Below are 22952 nucleotides of genomic sequence, written 5' to 3'. Positions count from 1 at the left end.
TCGGTGCCTTCTTTCACCAAGTGATGAATGAGAACATTCACATTCATGCTCATGTTCCTCCTCTCTATGTTCTGAATGGTGGGACTCTCCATGATGAGATCCCTCTTCCCACTCCTAATCATGTTGGTGCTCCTCAGTACGAGGACCCATTCGAGTAAGAATTTCCTGAAGCATTGGCATCAATGCCCCCAAAATATTTTGATTAGAATTGTTATCCTATTCTCCCTCTCCATCTTGATGTCCTCTTCATGGTGTTCCTTCTCTTGAACAACCTATCAGTTACCACCCTAACTAGACCTATGTGTAGGAGGCATCCCTATGGAAGCAACAAGGCAAAAATAGACATAAGGATCATAAGCATAAGAGTTAGAACATGAATCCAAGAGATAACCAAAATAACAACATAATATAATACTACACAACAAAAAACAAAACCATAGTGGAAGCATAACATAGAGATCCCAATGTTGCAACATGGGCTCTGATACTAGATTTAATGCCCTGCCCGGAGATCCTTGGAAACAAGGATGAAAAACAAGCAAGATAAATTTTTTTTTTTCCAAGTGTAAGTGCATATAATAACAACCTACACAGATCATAAAGATTGCAATGGAAGACTAAAAAACCAACCATCACCAATAGATCTCCAAATGCTACTACTAACCAAAACATATGAGATCAACCAAGCTGATAGACAAATTCCAACTCTTGAAAATTGGCTAAGTTTGAAATTTTGAAGCCCTAAAATTTGGCTAAGTTTGGATTTTTGAAGCCCTAAAATTTCCTAGAATATTTTCTTAGCTAGTAGAGGTCTAGAACCTATCTCAAATGAATCATCGCATATATTAAAATATATCTTAAGTATAAGAAATTAAACTTATACTTAAATGATATATTTTAAACTCCAAGAGATTGACTACAAAAACACACACATAACTAAAATCAAAATGCAACACCATAGGGTTAAAGAACACTAAAGAGGATATCCAAATCAACTCTCAAAAGGTTTGGACTAGACCAAAAAGTGCCTATTGCCTATTCGCATAGGTTTTTACAAAAACTAGGTGATACTTTAATACAACATAGAAAAGTATTGCACAACATTTCCAAAGAAGGAGGGCAACACTTTTATGGACTGGTTGACACTTCTCTCAAAAATGTGTGACACTTTAAGAGTTTCGTACAACATTTATTACAAGGAGGTGTGATACTTTCTAGTATCGTGTGATATTTCTCCAAGAGGCATGCAATAGAATTAGGGGATGCATGATATAGTTTCAATGGATGTGCTATACATTTTTTTGTTGCACCATGCTAATAAAAGTTCACCTAGGAAACTAAAGAAAAACACTTAAGGACAAAAAAAAGACTAAAATTGAGTTTAGAACCTCCACACTGGGAAGTACTAGATCCATATTTTGAGGCAAGAACCCTCAAATTAAATAAGGAAATATGGAAAGAACAACATCTAACCATCTAACAGATAAGAGTAAAATTATAGAAGGAACATCACAGTGAACTAAAGCAACATTGCAATAACTGAAATAACATCACAATGCACAAAACAACCAAAATAAGCACATAGTTCCTACCAACTATCAATGACATCATAAAGTCATCATGGGCCCTAGCCATCCCCCTATGCATAACATCCCAAGCCACTAATCAAATTGTCAGTGTCATAATAGGGATGTCACTACTAAACATGCTAATAACCAAAAGCATGAGGAAATCTAACATGCTAGTAATACAATAGAAGATAAATCAGCAAGTAGATAACATCACCCATCACATGCTAATCATTATAATAAGGAATGCATCAAAACTAAGATCATCTAAACATGATAAAAAACATCCAATGAAAGCATGAATCACAAGAAGCACACTTCGTAAATTGAAGTACCAAGTGAACACATCCAACAATGGTCGCACTAGGATATAAGATTATCTTTGTACACTAGTCCCTAGCAGTGGTGTAGGTAGCTATGACACCCAACCATGTGGCACCCATAGGTCCACACTTGTCATGCTGATTGAGATAATGAACCAACCAAAACCACACACAAAGCAACATCCATGGCTAACACTCACGCCAAGCAGTATGATGACTAAATCTAAGACAGAGACAATGCATAACTATAGGTCCTAGTTAGACATCTCAATAGGCTACTATGTAGGGGATGAAATCATGGAGAGTTTCTTGACATGTACAAGCCCAAGCTTGGATTGTGTTTCCTCAAACTTAAATAGGTGCTCACACATTGTGTCCTCGAACTTAATCGGGTGCTCACACATTTTATTATCTTAATTTTTATTACCACTTAGTATTATCTTTAGTTATAACTTATATAAAACATCTTCTACCAACCCATGGTTTCATTATCACCAGGATACAAGATAGAAGCCCCCTCCATATGCTACCCTACCCTACCCATGCTCATCCAATGATGAGTGCCTGTACACATGAAAATTCCCAACCCAACCCTAGTGATCATAATTTTAAAAATACCATGGAAGATCATGACTCGCAAGTCATCCAACAATGTATGCACATTAACTCGTGTGTGGCGCACCACCATAATGAAGATGATGAAAAAGGATTGGATGAGAACACAAATAGAAGTCAATCAACTGAAAACATAATCAAGAAGACAGATGCTACATGCATCCCAATGCAACATAAAGTACAAAAGTGGTCTGACAGATATCCAAACAGATCATCCAAGTTGACGAACCACATTGTGCTGAGAAAACTTGAGAAAATAGGGCAGCACACAAAATGAGGAAAAAACCCTAAATTTTGGAAAAATTCCAAAATTAAAACCCATTTGGCCTTTGGGTGCACAAACCCCAAAAATCCAAAAATAAATGAAATCGGACATTGTATGCAAAAATGGCTAGATTAACAGCTCAAAAACCCAAAACCCTCATTTCAAAAATAGGGAAAACATTCATACTTGACCAACTGGATAGAACTAGCAAACAGAAATGGAGGGGAACGTTAGTTCTCAACTCCTAACAAATTGCTGCAAGAATCAGAAGTTGAAATGGAGTGAAAACAATAAAATGAGAAAGCCCTACCTAACAACATAAGGGGTAGAAATAATAACTTGCACAATAAAATAAATCACTCACCAAATCTACTAAAAATGATGACAAAGCATAAATTCCTTTAGCTAAATCCAATGAGACCAACCTCGTACAGATCCCATGCTCATAGCTCCCAGAATGAACAAAACAAGAATCTTTTAGAAGAGGATTTCCAAATTTGTTCTCCAAATTCTATTTCTAAAATGTCAGAAGTGAATAATGAATTCACTTTTCCAATACTTATTCACGTTTTGAGTGAATAGTCTATTCCAAAAATCAACCAGCTAGAGTAGCTAAACTTTGAATTGATACAAACAAAAACATATTATTATCCATAATGGAAATTCACCTAGGGCAAAGCTGCCAGAAATTAAATCCAAAAAGATTTAAAACCTGAAAACCCAAAATCACAGAAAGTCAACACTTTCATGAAAAATGTGAACTTCTAAATGTACAAACATGCTCACTAGTCTAATCACATAATGCAGATGAGTTTGGATTTACTAATCACTAAAAGGTTTTAATTTAAACAACTAAATAAGGATGTGCCAACCATATAGGGGCAACATTGGAAAAATATGAATAGCTAAATCACTATCTCCATGTGCCACTATGAGGGATATAATTCTTGCACACTAAAACACATGATCAAGTGCAATTGTATATAATATCATAGCTGAAGCAAGATGTATTAAAATATCTATTTAATTCATTTACATCATTCACATTTGCAGAAAGCATAAAAATACAAGAATGAAGTAAATCACCATAGCATAAAAATCCATCACATAACATGACCAAAAAATATGTCCAAATAAACCATATAACTAGATATCATCATAGATCTATTGTCATCTCAAAATAGCATCAACATGCAAATATGATAAAGTGAACATCATAGCAGTATAGCATCTATGGTACCGAATCAAAGTATAACATCTGACCCTCAAGTCATCTCAAAGTACATAAAAAAAAGAGTACCAAGTATCTCTCAAATCAAAATAAACAAGGTATATACTGCAAACACAAGAGGCACTAAACAATCCTTAGAAATCCTAAAAAATAGGGTTTTCTAGAAAAGAGCTATACGAACGCTATGGGAGGCCAAAACCTAGAAAATATTTGAGGCTAGGTTGTTGTGAAACAAAGTCTAAAAGACATAATCAAGGCTTGTTAAGCTTTTTTTTATGTTATTTCAATTTCCTTATTTCTAGGAGGCCTAGTTGAGGCTCATAGGTCTATAAGGCCTAAAAGAGCAATATTGAAATTTTGATGTCTAGGACTTGGAGAGATGGTGTAGGATGGTTGGGAAATGACCAATAATATTCAGAGGATGATTAAAATATTCATTTTCCTTATTGGTATCCCTTGGTGAATTTGTCTACTTGTTAAGCACAAAATTGCATATTTGTGGTTTGAAGGGTTAGGAGTGTAATGTGAATTCATTGGTGAGTTTCTGAGTTGAAGAGAAGTAGGTTATCAAGGAAGAACCCTAGGAAGGCTAAGAGAAAGCCTTGGATAGAGAAAGAAAGATCTAAGTGTGAGAAACTCCCCATCAAACATGGTCTATAAGAAGATCATACAATTTAATAGGTTGAATAGGTAAACCTATACCTAAAGAGCTATAATTTTGTAGGGTTTTTTGGGTTTTTTGTTTTTCTTCTAGATCCATGGGAAATTTTCTATCACAATTTTTAGTTAGTAGTTTTATGAGAAGAAATGTCACTTGCACTTTCTTTATTTAAGGTGACCCACTTTCTCTCTCTTTATTTTATCTCTTAGATTTTATTTATTTATTTATTAGGGTTTTACATGGGTTTCTCCATTTAAATCTATTAACCCTAGTCAATTTAATCAATTTTGCACTTAATCGCTCAATTTAATTAAATTTTAAATATAAGATTAATGAACATTGCATTAAAATTTAAAGAGGATTTTCTTGCATACTTCCTTCGTATAATTTGGGTTTATTATATACATCCTTTTATCATATTTGTATTTTGCTAATCTAACTTTCATTAAATTGAAAATATTGTTTGGAAACCCCTCTTTCTATTGTATTAAATGACTTAGGGTGAAGATGTTTAGATAATGAATTCATATCATATATTTTAAATTAACCAATTAATCACTTCCATTTTCCCCCTAATATTTTTGGTAAACTTGACTTGTACCCCTTTCTTTATGGAGTTAGATTTCTTCTTTGTGCATTCCCTCCATTGTGTGATTTTGGAGATAGTTTATTTGGTGCATCTAGATCTACTTTGTATTTTCTTATTTGAATTGGTGGTATTTAGCTCTTATTTATTATAGTTAGATATTATTATATTATTATTTTTGATATTCTATTTTATGATACATTCTCATCAGAAGATGTTATAGATTTATGGGCTCTTTTGATCATGATTCCTTTTCCTTTCCTTGTACCCATGATAATACCACTATTTTCACTCATTATCTTAACCTTATCATGGAGAATAAATATTCTCATGATGAGGTTGAATCCTTAAGATTTCTTTCTTTCCAAGTTGACAAACTCACTCATGAAGTTGACAAATTGGAAAATTGGCTTATGCAAGAAAATCAAAATCTTAATAGTGTTTCTTTTACTAAAGATATAAAGAAATGTATGAACCATGATGATAATAACATTTCCATTTTTCATGGAATATCTCATCTTATCAATTCTCATACTAAGCCTTTCACATAATGTGCCCAATAATTTAGATATAATCCTTCTCCCACATCTGTTCAACCTTCCATTCCTATTTAAACTGTTATTCCTAGAATTCCCACTTATGTGCCACATTTCTTGATAACTTCTACACAAGTATATAATCCTCTAAGTGTTTGAATTCCAAATCCCACACTTCTCCTATGGCTTCTTCCTACCTTAATACCTTCTTTATTACCTTCATAGATTGTTGTTCCTTTTACTTACTCTAATACTTTCCCACTTATTCAATTCTTCTACCTATCACTTTCAATATTCTCTCTACTTCTTAAAAGAAATTTTCTAACACATCTAATGTGTCTATTCCTACTATTACATCTTCTAATCCCACCTTTAGTAGCTTTATCCAAAATTTCTTAGCCTTATTAATTCACTAAATCTAAGTACAACATTCCTACACGAAACATTGCTAATTCTCTCTCTCTAGACATCCTTCATGTTGTCATCCTACAAGATGTTGAGATTATTAGCATGAATATTGATGATAGTACATTAGGGGACTATTGTAAGAATTAGAGAGTATTGACATCTTGCATTCATGACTATATTTTTCATTGATGTCAACATAGTAGTAAGTCTGTGAAGATTGACAGAGTAGCAGATAGAGATCTTAGTTGTATGGATAATGGTTTTATTATTTGGTTATGTGAAACTAAGGACATGTTCTATACTATATCTTGATGTTAAGGTTAAATTCCTAGAGTCTAAGTCAAAGATGTGCAGAAGATATACTTGAATTACTGAGAGTAATATAGAGACAGAGTCCTTGGAGAGTAATTTCTGATATTTGTATTATATCTTTTATCTAAAATGTGATAAGAAGATGTGCAATCAATCAATGACTTGTGCCAGTATGATGATGACATCAGTAGATGCGTAAGCCTTGTGTAGATTATGAGCCAAAAATGCTATTGTAATTTTAATTAATTAATTATCTTATTATAACTAATTGGGAAAGCCTTAAGGCTAACTCAAGGAATTATTTTGAAGATACAGTATAAAGGAAAGATGTTTTTCTTGTTTATGACATCAGTGGATGTTTCAAGTATCTGTGAAGTGTGAAAATGATCATAGTATTTAGTGAATGCAAGTAAGCAATCCAAAAGATTATTGGATGTGAGATTTGTGATCTAGTTACAAGATCTGAAGGAGAAGAAATTTGGTTGACAAGATAGAGGAAGAGGAAGGAAGGACATATTATTTCTATTATTCTACAAGGAATAATACAAAGATCATTTGGATAGTGGATTCATTGATCTTAACCTTGAAGCTATTTATGAAGTGAGTCCAGTTGTCTTCTACAACTCCTAATAGGGTTAGCACAACTCCTAATAGGGTTGGAATCTCCTAACAAAGATTCAAAGTCTCCTAACAATGATTCAAAGTCTCCTAACAATGACTATTATGTACTAATGTTGTTATAGGCTCCTAACAAGGTCCATCCTCTAATAAGGAATATTTATATTAGTACATCATCTTGTGGGTATCATCCCCATCGGGGTTTTCCCTCTGATCAAGGGTTTCCTTAGTTAACATATCTAGTGCTATTATGGATGAGTATCTTGTTGTGGTTTATGATTATATTGCTCATATGGTTAAAGTTTATTAAGGTTGATAATTGTGATAATAGTTGGATAACTAATTCACCCCCCCCCCCCCCCGATCTCAATTATATTAGTAGACTATATATTCTAACAATTGTTATCAGAGGATAAGGTCCTTAAAGGATAAGCTTAACATATTTGGGAGATTGATGGAAAATATTTTTAGAAAGGATAGTCCTAGATTTGATGGGGCCAACTATGATAGTTGGAAGGAGAAGATGAAGAATCATCTATTATGCATGGGTATGGGTTATTGGCTATTGACAAAGAGTGAGAAGATGATTATGAAAGAAGAAAAGTTTGAAGAATATAGTGAGGTAGAGAGAGGTCTACTCATGTGTAACATGAGAGCCAAAGAATCTTTACTATCAGCTCTTCTAGAGAATAAATATAGTCAATTAAAATCACTTCAAACATCTCATGAAATTTGGAAAGCATTAGAATCTATTTTTGAAGGTGATACACATACAAAAAGAGTTAGATTGAAAAATTGGATATGTGCATTTCAAGATGCAAAAATGATGGAAGATGAATATGTAAGAATCTATATTTGTAGGATGATAGAGATTTTTGTAGGAATCAAGTCACATGGTGGAACCAAGGAAGAACATGATGTTATCTAAAAAATTCTAGAAACTCTAACACCACTATTCAAGTACGTAGCTCAAATGATTTGGCTACTAATACCCTACACTAATGAATTTACTAGAGAAACATTGCTTGGAAGATTGGAAGAAGAAGTGGATCTAAGAAAATCTAAAGAATTAACAAGAGTGGAGATATCCTTCAATGCTCTTAATATTTGACCAAGTCTATCTAGAAGTGTAAGAACACATGGAGATTTTGCTAGTAGCAAAAGAACTAGATTTGATGAAGATAAGTATATTGAAGAAGGTATATAACTTCTTGTGAGAAGAGAAAAAGATGGTAAGAATATCTTTAAATGTTGGACATGTAATGAGTTTGGTCATTATGCATCTAAATGTCTTAAAAGAGAGAGAAATTATAAGAGAAAGTTTAAGCCTTGGAGAGATAGAAATTGTTTGTATGCTAATGAAGATGAGGAATTTGATGAAAGAGCTCAAAGTGAAAGTGATGATGAGCTAGTATTTGTGTCTATTAAGGAAGATGATCTTGATAGAGAAATTAGAGAAGAAAAAGCTCCAGTTTTCCAAGTTGAAAAGAAATCTGATTGGATAATTGATAGCAATTGTTCACATCACATGATTGGTGATATGAATAAGTTTATTAAATTCAAGAACTATGATAGAGGTGTTGTTAGAGTTAGTAAAAATGAAACTTATTATATTATAGAAATTGGATCTATTACTTTAGATGGAAGAACTAACATTGATGATGTTTATTTTGTTGATGGATGAAGCATAATTTGCTGAGTTTTGGATAGTTGGTGGATAAAGGGTATCAATTGCAACTCAAAAAAAAAGAATTGCACTATCAAGGACAAGGATGGTAAGATTATTGGAACTAGGTCCAAAGGTAATGTATTTTAGTTGAATCCCACTAAAATGACATGTTTGGTTGCTAAAGTTGATAACTATTAGTTATGGCACAAGAGATTTTGTCTTATAAACTTTGATAATATTGTGGAATTTAGTATCATGTTTATAGTTAGAGACTTGCCTAAGATAATAAAGGCTACTAATGTTGTTTGCAAAGAGTGCATTTTGGCTAAGCATAAGAAAGTATATTTTCCTAGCAAGAAGTACACTATGATAGAGAAGCTAGAAATTGTTCACACAGATTTGAGTGGTCTACCAAAACCAAAGGATTCTATGGTTTAAGGTATTTCATGATTTTTGTTGATGATTTCACTAGGATGATGTGGGTAGCATTTCTTAAAGAGAAATCTAAAGTATTTGAGAAGTTTAAGATATTTAAGAAATAGAGTTGAGAATGAATTTAATGTTAATATGTGTTTGAAATTAGATAGAGGAGGAGAATTCACCTCTAGAGAGTTTAACATGTTTTGTGAAGAAAGTGGATCAAAATAAAGTTATCTTCACCTAAGACTCCTGATAAAATGGGATTGCAAAAAGAAGGAACAAATCAGTTTCAGAGGCAACAAGAGAAATGTTGCTTGAGAATGATGTATCCAAGAGATTTTGTAGAGAAGAATTCAACACAATAGTGTACACTATGAATAGATTACAAATCACAAAAGGTATGAGCAAGACTCCTTATGGATTATGGTTTGGAGATTCACCATTAGTTAAATATTTTAGAATATTTGGAAGCAAGTGTTACATTAAAATAGATGATGACATTGGAAAGTTTGATCCAAGAAGTGATGAAGGTATGTTTCTTGGCTATTCATTGAAAAGTGTGGCATACAAATGTTTTAATCACAGAACCACACTACTATATTTGGGCCTAAATTGTGACTATAGGCTATCACAATTGCAATGATAACCCATCACCCAAGTGACACCACCATGAATCGGCTCCCATCAGATGTGTGTCAAACTTTCACTATTGCAAATTGCAAAGGCAAGGCTATCCACTGCAATTACAATGGCTAAATTTGTTGTAACTTGGAACGAGACAAGGGAAAGAGTTGCTCTTTACACCATCACAATTATGAAATCAATCCATCAGAGAATCCATCATTCATGCAACGTCTATGTGACAACAATGCTGTAGGAGCAATGGCTAGCCTTTAGAATAGTTCATCACCATAGTAATGGGTATGTGATAGTAGTACTATGGGAGCTAAGGTTAGCCATAGAAAAAAAACATTGCAATTGCAATGGCTTGCTATATTAATAATGTTTTTTGTGGTAAAAATTGAATAAGTCTTTCTAGATTCTTCATGAGGACATCATAAAGAGGCTCAAAGTCAACTATCATGCTCACATACCTCACAATAGATTCACACAGTTAATTGTCATGCAATCATAGGTTAATATTAAGCTTCATTTATTTTTAAGATTAGTTTAATATTCTCTACTAATCAGGGCCAACCAAGTGAAGGTGGAAGGTAAATTCCCCCCACCCCACAACCAACATCTAAAATCTTTAAGAAAAGATCAATAATTAAAGTACAAAAAAATTCTAGACCTACAAAAGTGACATCATTTTCCCACCTTCTAGTGCATGTCATTTTTCTATCACATCTAAAATAATATTATGCCACTCTCAATCAAGAATACACTTGTAGCTACATTTTGTATGCATGGAAAATAGGTGGAGCTAAAAAAACCCAACACGTTTACATTTATTTAATAGGTCTATGCAAACCTCTAACAAAATGTGAACTTGTTGGGTTTTTAAGATCCACCTAATATGATATGCATATAAATTAAGATTTCATATTGAACTATGGTGTCCTTCTATATTGCCTAAAACCAAGAGACTCAATAGTTAGTTGTAATGTAATCATAGGTTAGTGTTGACCTTCACTTGGCTTTGAGAATATTTAATGTTCTCTACTAATCAGGCCCAACCATGTGAAGTTGGAAGCTCATTTGGCCTTACCCCCCCAGCATCTAAATTCTCCATTTACATATAAAATATTTTAAGAAAGGATCAATCTTTAAAGTACCCAAAATGTCCTCATCACCTCTTGCTACTCTCAAGGGAAGCCCATCTTCATTGCTCACAATAAATCAATCATATAGGTACATCCAGGAATGTCCTCATCCCCTCCTACATAAAATGAATCCAATATAATTAAAATTTCTCTAATAAATAATAGTTCAAGTGAAATAAACACATGAAAAATGAGAGAAAACAAGAGGAATATACTTACCAATAGGCATTGCCATTGTATCTATGGCCATGTTACGTGTTGAGTGAGTTTTATTATTTTTTTGTTGTACCAAGATCTCTTTGTTTATATACATACATATATATAGACATTCACATATGTGTGTGTATATGTATATATACACATATATACATATACATATATACGTATCCATAGATATGCACTGATCTCCACAATCCACAAGATCTCTATGTACATACACATGCATACATGCATACATACACATACATAAATACATCCTTTGAATGGTTTAGAGGTAATGTCATTGTGGAAAAGGCTTCTGCAAGGGATTGAGCCTCGTGATTATGGAATTTACATAGAAGTAGAACTTGCTTCTTCAACTCCTTACACTCAACTCTTCATTGAAGTTATTCTTCCAGTAGTGAGAATAGCTACTACAAATTCCTGGGAGCCAAGGGACCTTAAACCTATGCTACATTTTCTAGATACATGGGAGTAGTTACTACCAAATTCAATACTTCATAACATTCTAGAGCATATAGTGATGCCCAAATTAACAACAACAATAGATACTTGGGATCCTCATAGGGAGAGCATACTAATGCATGCATGGTTTAATCCTTGGCTTCCATTGTTGGGCTAGTGTGTGGAGCCTTTATATCTAACCATTCTTTATAAATTGGGAAATGTGCTTCATGCCTAGCATTGAAATGATGCATATACATATATGATTTTATCACCTTGAAATTTTGTATTTGATCCTGCTAACTAGGAATAGTTGATTGTTCATTTTATTATATCTAATCTAATGAGAGTTCTATAGGAATTTGTAATCAACCTAGCTAATCAAAAACTAGACCAATTTAACTATGTTATGGCTTGGGCATGTGCTATTCCTATTTATCATATGGTTTCATGTTGGAGGCAACATTTTTTTCCAAATGCAAGATCTTAAGGAAGAGTAGTGGTGTGATTTAGAGTTTTTTATGCATATGATTCAAGTCTATGGATAACATTTGATAAATGAGGAAGAGCAGTGGTGTTATTTAAACTTTTTAATGCATTGGATTATATTTGAAGATGTTGTCCAATACATATTTGGTGTAAAGTCTTTGGAATGATGTGTAAGATATGAAAATTGTAGAACTAAAAATGAAATAGATGCAATGGATGAGATAGTATGTTATTGAATCACTATTAAATACCTTTACATTCAAATCGAAATCTCCTTGGAAATGTGTAATATTTATTTAGTTATCAAGTCCCTTAATAACAATAGTTTGTTTGTTTGAATGGCCTTGATATTGTGTTTTTTCTCCCATTTTCTAAACATCCAACCAAACCCATAGGTTTCATCACCTAATACAAAATGTGATGGTGTGGTGTCAAGTTCCCTCCTTCTAATTTGGACCTATATTTATTTTTTCCTTGTATCCAGTTCTTTTTCCTATGGACTATTATAGGTAATTGGCAAGGGGACTCTTTTATGGTAGGTTTTTTTGGTAGCACTCTTAGAGTGGCCTCATCTTTTAACTTGAATCTTGCAACCTCTTTAGTTGAGGGAAAACTTGCAATGATTTGGGGAAAGGAAATTCATATTGATAGATGACTCATGATGGGGTCAATAATTATCGATCATTATCTTATTTGGTAATTCTAATTTTGAATTTTATAATGAGCTTGTAGTTTTGGGGTTTAAGATCCTCCCCCATCTACTCTTTCTCAATTTGTAGAAGTTTCCTATGGAGACCAAATTGATTAGAGATCAAAGTCCAAGTGTTTTTAAGCATTGTTCCCATTGACATATCTGACAATGTTGTCAACATTAGAACTATGATCTTAGTCATTAGACATCATAAATTGGCTGCAATTATATTGTTTAGGTGGCTGAAATTAGTATCTTGAATATTGTAGCAGTGTCATCAACATTGTGTTAGGAACGATATCATTATTTGACAAAGATCATATTTAATAGTGATCAGTTTGTTGACTGCGAGCATATTAGGTAGCAATCATACTATTTGGTAGTGATTATCAGATTTGGTAGTGATCATTGTACTATGATATTTTCAACATTAAATTGGCATGTTGTGACAATGCATACCTTATATTGATAGGGATAAGCATTTTGGAGTTTCCCTTTAGTCCAAGGAGCATTGAGCAATCTATTCTATAACTAGTAGCATGGAATCATCATTAATATAATGACACTAGTACATTTGACCCCATTTTTGGACCAAAATTTTTGACCATCTATAAAAATGGGGTCAAATTGGTCGAACTAGGCAAGGAAATTTTTTATTTTTTAAATCCATGCCTGTGTTGGTCAAAATTTTGACCAAAATGGGCATAACATGTTAACATAAAAAAGGTTTATTGTTATGAGTGTGCACAGGAGCTACAAGCTTTTCATTTGGAGTGTGGGAGTTGCACAAGGAAAGAAGAGAGGAGCGTGAGAGCTGCACAAGGAAAGAAGAGAGGAGCAAGTCAAAGAATATTTTAGAGCATTTGGAGATGTTGTGGAATTAGTGATTATGAAGGAAAAAATAATAGGGAAAGCTTGAGGTTTTGGGTTTGTGGTTTTTGTAGATCTATCTGTTGTAGATAGGGTAGTATTGGAAAAACACATGATTGATAGCCAAATGGTAAGATCACAGTACTTAGAGACCTCAAGGATTTAACTTCATCATTTATGACTCAAAAGATGATGTGGAGGTTGTTGTGCAAAATCCCTTTCATGAGTTCAATGGAAAGATGGTAGAGGTCAAGTGGTTGATCCCCAAGGAGAAATCTACTAGAAATGCCAAGTATACTTTAGGAGGGCATCAAGGAGGGAATTTTGGATATGGCTTCAATTCAAGTGTGGCAAGATGCTATGGGCCTAGAATGAATACAAAGCATGTTGTTGCACAAGCACAAGACTTGGTGAATGTGATCGACTGTATTTTGGGGCTCTTAGCATGTGAATGAAGGCCATTAATGTTCAAATGATGGTGAATGGAAATAAGTTTGATTTCTCACACTTGTAGATGGATATGTGAATTTCAGATTTCAAAGTGGTGATTTTTGTGCAGAGCATTTATGATCAATTCCCCATCTTGACATATGGAATGACGAGGTTATGGATATCAAGAAATCTATCATCCAAAGGAGTCTAAGGTTCCTCAAGAGGCTTATGAGTTTCATGAAGACTGGATTTCTAACTAAAATAATTATGGTTAGAGTTGGAGATGGAGGATGCAAGAACACTACCACTAGTGAAGATGGGATTTCGCCAACCATTGGGGTGTGATGAATTCGGTCCTTCCTCAGCTTATCAGGGACCATAGTAACCCTAATCTCTTTCTTTTTCTTGTTAGAATTAGTAAATGATTTTTTTTAAAGGTTTAAGCGTGGATTTTCATCAGTCACTTTGAAAGTTTTGAAGTGTAGTTAAACAAGGATATGAAAACATTACATTCTACTACAGAATCTAGGATTTGATAGTAGATAGCACAAAATGATTTTTCCATTTTATTGTTTTTAGCCTTGATGATAAACTCTACAATTTGAATAGCAAAAACAATGCTATTATAAAACCAAAAGGCAAGTGATTCTTAGGGCTATTTTGTATATATTTCTTATTTTGTGGGGGTGGTAGTCAGTGTTTAGGACATGTTGATTATTTATTGGCTGACTGATCATTCTCTATTGAAGATAGTCTACAAAACTCATGCATATCTTTAATTTTTACTTTTAAAATCAATACAAAAATTCCTAACTTCATCATCTTATTAATCCAAAGCAAACAAGAAAAAACCCAAAGTAGAAAATATTCATTTAGCAAATGACTTATATGTAATGATTTACAAGGTCTGATGTTGAATTTAGAGTATGTGATAGATAAGTTGAAAATTAGGCAAATGGCATGACCTTTTACTTTCAATCCGTCAAGCCAATTCAAATTTCATTCTCTACTCTTCCATTTTCTCTTCTTTTATTTGCTTGGTTGACATTGATATCCCCTATTACTATCATCTCCATCAGTGCTATGAGATTTTCTACTATCTCCAAAGCCTTGGTTATCTTGTCTTCCTAGAATTCTCTAGCCCACTTGTTGGAGTGTTTTATTAGCAAATCTGGTAATTGCTGAACACAACCCTGGATAAGCTCTCTAAAATAACCGATCATCTCATTTCCCAAGATAGTGATTAAAATATTACCATCCTTAGAATTATTATTATTTTCCAATTCATAGATGTAAGAACCTAAGAGAGGGATGTAGACAAAATGTTAGCTCTTGTTTAGTGCATGTTTCTTATAGTATCCATACTTTTCTTTTTCATCTCTCCAGAGGAACATAGTTGTTATTGCAATTGGGACAAATAATAGTAATTATAGTATCATTATTACAATTACAATCATGAAAATTAGAAGTAGGACTCTAAGGCATCTGACCACATACCCAAGACAAACTGCAAGATAGTCAACCACATATCCATCTACACCAGTCAGCGATTCAATCATAGGCTCTTGCGATTCATTCACAAGCTCTTGTGATTCATTCACAGGCTCTTGTGACTCATTTGGAGGCTCCTATGATTCATTTGTAGGCTCCCATTTCTACTCCCATTCTCGCAACCATTCATCTAGGCATTTCCACATTTTTAAAATCAAGATGAATGGCCAAACGAATGTGAGAAATCTAATAATGTTGATGGGAAAACTTTACATTTAATAATTAGAACATGTATCATCCATAGGGGAATAAATTATTATGCCCTATCTCTAGGATTTGGAGGATTTCTCCTTTGTTGTTGTTTGCCTATTTTCAATCTATCTAGAATTTACTGATTCTTTAAAATTGGTGTACCATGAGTCTTTGGGAGACTGGAGGACCCACTTTGCAATCATTTATTGTCTAACATTATTTTTTCCTTTATGCCAAAACACATCTTTAAACTTTACGAAAAAATTCAAAATTATCATAAAGAAAAGAAAAATCCAAGACACTTTCTCCTTCTACCTGATTTTTAAAGAAGGAAGCTCATATTTATAAAATTCTAATCTAATCTAATTGGCTAATTTGATGGTCAAATTTTTTTTCAAAATTCCTAATTATATAAAATAGAATCTTTTAATATTTCTAATGTAAAATAGACTAGAGAGCTAATTAAACTTAAGAAATATGGTTTGTACATACCATACCAACACCATTCCATAGATTGCATATTTTGTCATTTTTTATAATTAAACACATTCTTATCAATCTCCTATTATTTATGAAGTTCCTGTCACACTATTCTACTTTTGGCTTGTACAATTTCTTGCTGATCTATCATGGGGCATGGTAGAGTCCTTGTTTGAATATGTTTACTAAGAGAAAATAATGTTGGGAGCTAATATTCTATTATTGCTCATATTGTTTCACATGTAGCTAGTGAACTTCATGTACCAATTCTTTCATTTGGAGCAACAGATCCAACTCTCTCATCATATCAATATCCTTATTTTTTTTGCATGACACACAATGATATATATGGAGTGATGGTCGTTGTAACTATGATTGGTTTATGGATGGAAAGATATTGTGGTTGTATAGACAAATGATGATTATGGGAGAAATGGAGTAGCTTCTTTAAATGATGCACTAGAAGATGTTAATGCTAAGATTGTTAACAAAATACCATTTCCTCATAGAGTCAGTAAAATTGATATTGGAAGTGTGTTGGTGTAGTTAGCTTTGATGGATTCAAGGGTATTTGTTGTGCATATAAATCTAGACATAGGTATTGATCTATTCTCTGAGGCACTATACCTTGGAATGTTGAATAGTACCTACATTTGGATAGCCATAGATTGGCTCTCTTCCATTTTGGACTCTGATGGACTTACTATGAAACCATGAATTCACTCCAAGGAGTCCTTGCTATATGCAAGCATATTCCAATTTCAAATTAGGAGCATGCTTTTAAAATAAGGTGGAACAATCTTTGCAAAACTAAGATAATTGATTTCCAGATGAATGCATTTGGAAAATATGCTTATGATGCAATCTAGACAATTGCCCATTCAATTGACAATTTCTTGAGGAAAGGAGGAAATTTTCATTTTACAAGTTATCCTTAGCTCTCTAATTTAAGTGGAAATGAAATTGAATTAGTAGAGTTAAAGGTGTTTGTAGGAGGATCACAATTATGGAATATATTGCTACAAACAAATTTCACTGGCTTAACTAGTCTTGTGAAATTTGATAAAACTAGAAATTTGCTTGGTTCTACTTTTTAGATCATCAATATAGTTAGAATATGATTTTGCAAGGATTTTTCAAATCTTGGGCAAATCAATCTGGCTTGTCTATTATTCCTCCAAAAATTAGAGTTGCCAAGTCACACATCTGACAAATTGTGGGTCAAAAAATGATTGATATAGTATGGCCAGGTCAAGACAAACTAATACCACGTGGGTGGGTATTTCCTAATAATAGAAAGAATCTTTTGATTGTTGTGCCCAGAAAGGTTGGATTTCAAGAGCTTAAGCGTACAGTGGAAGGTAACACCAACATGATGAAGGGCTTCATAATTGATGTGTTTGTTGTTGTAGTGGCCTTGTTACCTTATGCCCTTCCTTACAAATTTGAACCATTTGGAAATGGGAAATCAAACCTCAATTATGATGAGGTTGTAGAGCAAGTTGCCTTAAAGGTTGGTATGTACTATATATAGAACTATTCTTATATATGCTACTATACTTTAAGATAATCATCTACAAGTTATAGCCGTCATAAAATTATCACATTGCATTTTTTGGTGCACTAGAGTTAATTTGCATATGCATACTAGGGTTATCTTTTTTTAACTATAGTAGTGTAGAGATTTGATGCAATAGTTGGGGACATCTTAATCATAACCAATCGGTCAAAGATTGTGGACTTCACCTAGCCTTACGTAGAAGCAGGACTAGTTGTGGCTACCTCTCTCCAGAAGGTCAATCCAAGTGGCACTTGGGCTTTTCTGTAGCCATCCACATTAGAAATGTGGTGTAAAACTACTACATTCTTTCTTCTCATGGGATTTGTTTTATGGACTTTAGAGGATAAATCAAACCATGATTTTCAAGGACATCCAAAGGAGCAAGCCCTTACTATTCTTTGGTATGTGATATTTCTTGGTTTCTATTTCTTTTAATAAGAAACTTGTTAAGCAATTTGACCCATAGGTTTAATATATATTGTGGAGAATTCATTCCTTGCTTTGTTTGCCCTCAATACTCTATTTTGGGAAGGAAGTGTAAGATTATAGAATTAATTAATTTTCTATCCAAGATTTTTTGCAATTAAATTGATTATTGTCTATTTTTTATATAAAAAGTAGTAATCAGGTGAATGAAAATTGACACTTATTACGTTAGTTATTCAAAAAGAAAAAAAGTACATATTTATAGTGTCATGGATGAATGATTTTTTGTGGCAAGGGTAGGAGATGAGTTATTTTAACAAAGAGAGGAGCTAATTCTAGAAGTAATAGTTGCACTTGATGAGGACAAGTTAGCATCTAATTACGTTTAGTTAAGGAATGATGAGATAGAAGTGACACCTAATTTCCTTTAATCAAGGAAGCACAAATGTGTTAATTAGCTTTCTAGGAGTGAAATGTATTTGCCTAATTAAACTCAATGTAAGAGGTGTAATAAAATTACTTTGGAGTTGGTAGATAACATTTTTTGGGATTCCACTATGTGAAATGTTTTTGCATTAACATTCTAGATCACACTATGTGATTCATCCTCAAGATGAAAGAGTTGTAGGTGAGAAACAGTTAGATTGAAGACCTAGACCACTTGAAAGGAGGAGGGTGGAGGAAGAGAGTGGAAATTTTTGAAAAAGGAAATACAAATAGAAAAAGAAAATCAATGTAATGAAATATAAAAAGCTTAAAAGTTATAAGATAAACCTAAGAGCCAAAAATAGAAAGCGAAAAAAATAAATAAATAAATAAATAAGAGAACAATTTTTTTTTAAAAAAAACATGAAAGTAATAATAAAATAAATAAAACAAGAAGTTAGAGGCTCATAGATTATACGTGGAGGCAAAATTGAGGTCTCAAGGTGTGACAATGCCAACACATTATTTTGCAAGTTGGAAATCATCTATGCCTATGCCATCCATGGTTGTAGTGGTAAGAGGGAAAGTAACAAAAGAGGATAGAGAAAGATTAGTTGTAGGGGGAGGCTAGAGAGTTGGAAGTATGTTCGAGATGCAAGCACAAGATGCAATAGAGTTTTTTATTGCCAAACTCTATTATGCTTGTACCATCCCATTTCATGTGGCTCGTTCCTATTATTTCAAATAAATGATAAAAAATGTAGCCTTCTCATTTTTACCCCTTGGAGTCCATAAGCTACACATTACCCTCCTAGACAAAGAGTATTCTAAGGTTAATTTTCTAACGAAGGATAGGAGACAAATTTGGTTCATCATAGGTTGTTCTATTGTGATGGATGGGTGGATTGATATTAGTCATTAGGAACTCATCAATATCATAGTCACATGCATTGTTTAAAGAAGTGTAAGGATGAAAATTTCCAATTGAGAATTTCAAGAAAGGCTATAGAGGAGTCTAGGGCCTCAAATGTTGTACATGTGGTGAATGGCTCACTGTTTTTGTGCAAATTGGCTAGTATGATGTTTTTGTACATAGCTAAAAGATGATTTTATAGATTTCCAATTCAAAATGAGTGATTAGGATCAAAGACAATGGATGTATAGGATTGAATAAGAAGACACAACAAAGGAAGTTGAAGGTATAAGTGGGAAAGGAAAGGCTAAAGGACAAAAATAAAAATAAAAAGTGGAATTAGTCAAACTTATTCATTAATTCCCTCCAATAGTGATAATAAAATAATAAAATATTTTTTATATGATTATGGCAAAAAATGACAAAGGCTTAAATAATTTTAATTTATTTATAACTAAAGGGGACATGCTGGGACAAAGGCACAAATAATAAAACAAGTATTCCCTGAAGGATAAACTATTGACATAGATTAAATAATTACTGAAATTATTCAATTAGACTAAATGAAAAACAATAAAATATGATGTCATGATAAAAAATAGAGGAAAAGATGAATGATCAATTTAATAATCAAAAATAGTTAATAGCTCACACAACTTACCAAGACTAGACAAATAACACATTAAAAAAAGGAATTGGATGTGAACTCCACAAAGTGTCCTCTTATACCTCGTTGTTTGCATCTTGGAAACTTGGGGTAACATAACTAATCATACATAATATACAATCTACATAGAATAGAGAGGTTATAGAATATACTTGACACATAACTAACATAAGGAATGGCTTATCTAACATTTGATAGTTACTATAGAAATTCTTATTAGTTAAATTGTGTTTACTCACAACCCTAGGAAAAAAAAATATTTTGTCTAGCATCCTATTGTTTTGTATTAGTTATAGAAGCTTATATAATTTGTATAGAAATACTCTACTTCGCAACAGTTGGACACCTAGATCTGTGTGATCAATCTGTTAAGTCATCATAGAGATGATATAAAGAAGTATTTATGGCATCACCTAATGGGAAAATGAAATGTTTTCTATTGTAACACTAACCATAACTGAACATTTTTGGGGGACTGAGGATTGAGATAGGAGTAATAATAAAATGAGATGAAAGGCAATAGAAATCATATTTGAAAAAAGAAATTTATGTTTTGATAATAATATTGGATTGTATGTGATCAAGTTTAGCTTAGACAAAAAAACCAACACGGCAATTAAAAGATATGTTGATTTTTGGATCATGATAGTGGCAAGTTATTGAATGGATTCCACTAATTTGTTTCTATTGAAGTTTATTTTAAGTTTTCAAGTACAAACAAATCACAAGCAAAGAGTTTTTGTTCTCCTAAACATAAATGCCTAAATGATTATGTAGGATTGAATGAAATTGAAATGTTAACAGTAAGTATGAAACATCTTATGCTTTGCTTCATGTTTTTCTGTAGGTTTAGCTTCTCAACAATGTTCTTCACTCATAGTAAGTGGTCTAAATATTTTTTTTTAACTCTCTCTCCTAAGCCACTTACTATTATTTGTCAAATTGTTCATATTGCTAGAAAATCTACAAAATTTGTTGCTTGAGGTTTTGATTGTTCTGTACTACCTTCATGTTTAAATCATTTTTTTCTTTTGAATAGGTCCTGGAAAATTGGAAGGTATCTTATTGTATAGTATGGAACTCCAACTCTAGTTATATTTAGTTATTGATAAGGTAGACTTTTTTGTCAATGGATATAAGCATAACATGGTTATTTGATGTCCAATGTATAAGTCTAATTCTTGTTCTATATAAATCTTAGTTAAGGTAGGCTTGAATTTAATGGACATCAGGAGATCATAGTTGTATGGTCTTATAAGGTGTTGCAGATTTCCTATCTTATATGTTAGTGAAGAAAAAATTGACAATAATTTGGCCTAATGTAGGAGAAAATGTTATGACCAACCTAGGGTGAGCAATTCTTTTAATATGGCTATTTTTTGTTTTGATCATTAATTCTAATTATACTGCAAGCTTGGCCTCAATTCTCATAGTACAATAGCTTACACCAACAATAAATGGAATTGATACTTTAGTTCAAGGAAATGAACAAGTTGGATATCAAGAAGGAACCTATATTAAAAAATATTTATCAGAGGAATTGAATATAAATAAATCCAGACTTGTTTCTCTTAATTCTCCATAATTATGCTAGAGCATTGTCATTAGGACCAAGCAAACCTAGAGGAGTAGCAGCAATTGTGGATTCATTACCAATTACCTAGCTCTCTCTCTCTAAGCAATGCAGTTTCACAACTATTGGTCCAAAATTTACCAGAGAAAGATGGGGATTTGTAAGGAAAATAAATTATAACTGGTTATGTGGATTGCTTCTAAAATATCTTCATGCACAAGTGATTGTTTTGGATGGTTTCTTTGCTAAATAATTAGCTGATTGTGTCTCTATTTTTTGTTGCCTGTTAATGGGCTTTCCAAAAGGACTCCCAATTAGCAATTGATATGTCAACAGCAATCCTAACCCTTTAAGAAAATGGTGAGCTTCAAAGAATTCATGACAAATGGTTAAGTGAAACTCATTGTGATACACAAGCCACAAAAGTTCAATCTTTTCAGCAACAACTAAAAAGTTTTTGGGGTCTTTTCTTGATCATCGGAGTGGCATCCTTTGTAGCTTTCATTGTCTTTTTGGTTTGCATGATTTTTCAATTTGTTTAAAAATATGATCCTCCTACAAATTCCTTAACATCTAGAAGTTCACATGTACTGAGATCATTTGCTACTTTTGTATATCAGAGAGACAATAATGGTAGTATAGGAGATTCAAAGAGCAAGGCTTCAAGAATTGAAGAAAGTTTTACCTCAAGAAACCAACAATAGATATAGGTTGAGTCTAAATACTACTCTACTAATCAATCAATTTCAATTGGCAATAATATAATGTTACATTGTTTAGTCCAATGTTGATGTCATGTCCTATTCATCTAATAATGGCCTTGTTTAGGAACAGGTGGCACAATAGAGACTTCTGATACATTTTCCATGGGATCATATTTTTGATTGTGGTGAAATCCACGGTGACTCAAATCCTTTGAGGAAATTTAAGGTTTTTCTAATTAATTGTTATGCTAGGTGACGAAGCTACCTCAATCCTACATAAGAAGCATCTGGTGGGAAAAGGATTTATGTCAATGATTTTGTCATAAAAGTAAGTTG

General features: G+C 32.9%; 1 pseudogene; it reads left to right on the top strand.

Moving 5' to 3' along the window:
• The window catches only part of LOC149529545 (glutamate receptor 3.3-like), a 183445-nt pseudogene extending 160991 nt beyond the window's left edge, over nt 1-22454 (top strand).
• The last annotated feature ends 498 nt before the right edge of the window (nt 22455-22952 follow it).

The sequence above is a fragment of the Cupressus sempervirens genome, chromosome 11 (genome assembly GCF_028749045.1).
Source record: "Cupressus sempervirens isolate cs-2001-9-10 chromosome 11, ASM2874904v1, whole genome shotgun sequence".
NCBI classification, from domain to species: Eukaryota; Viridiplantae; Streptophyta; class Pinopsida; order Cupressales; family Cupressaceae; genus Cupressus; species Cupressus sempervirens.
The sequence above is the reverse complement of the archived record's forward strand: the minus strand, read 5'-3'. Positions and strand labels throughout refer to the sequence as shown.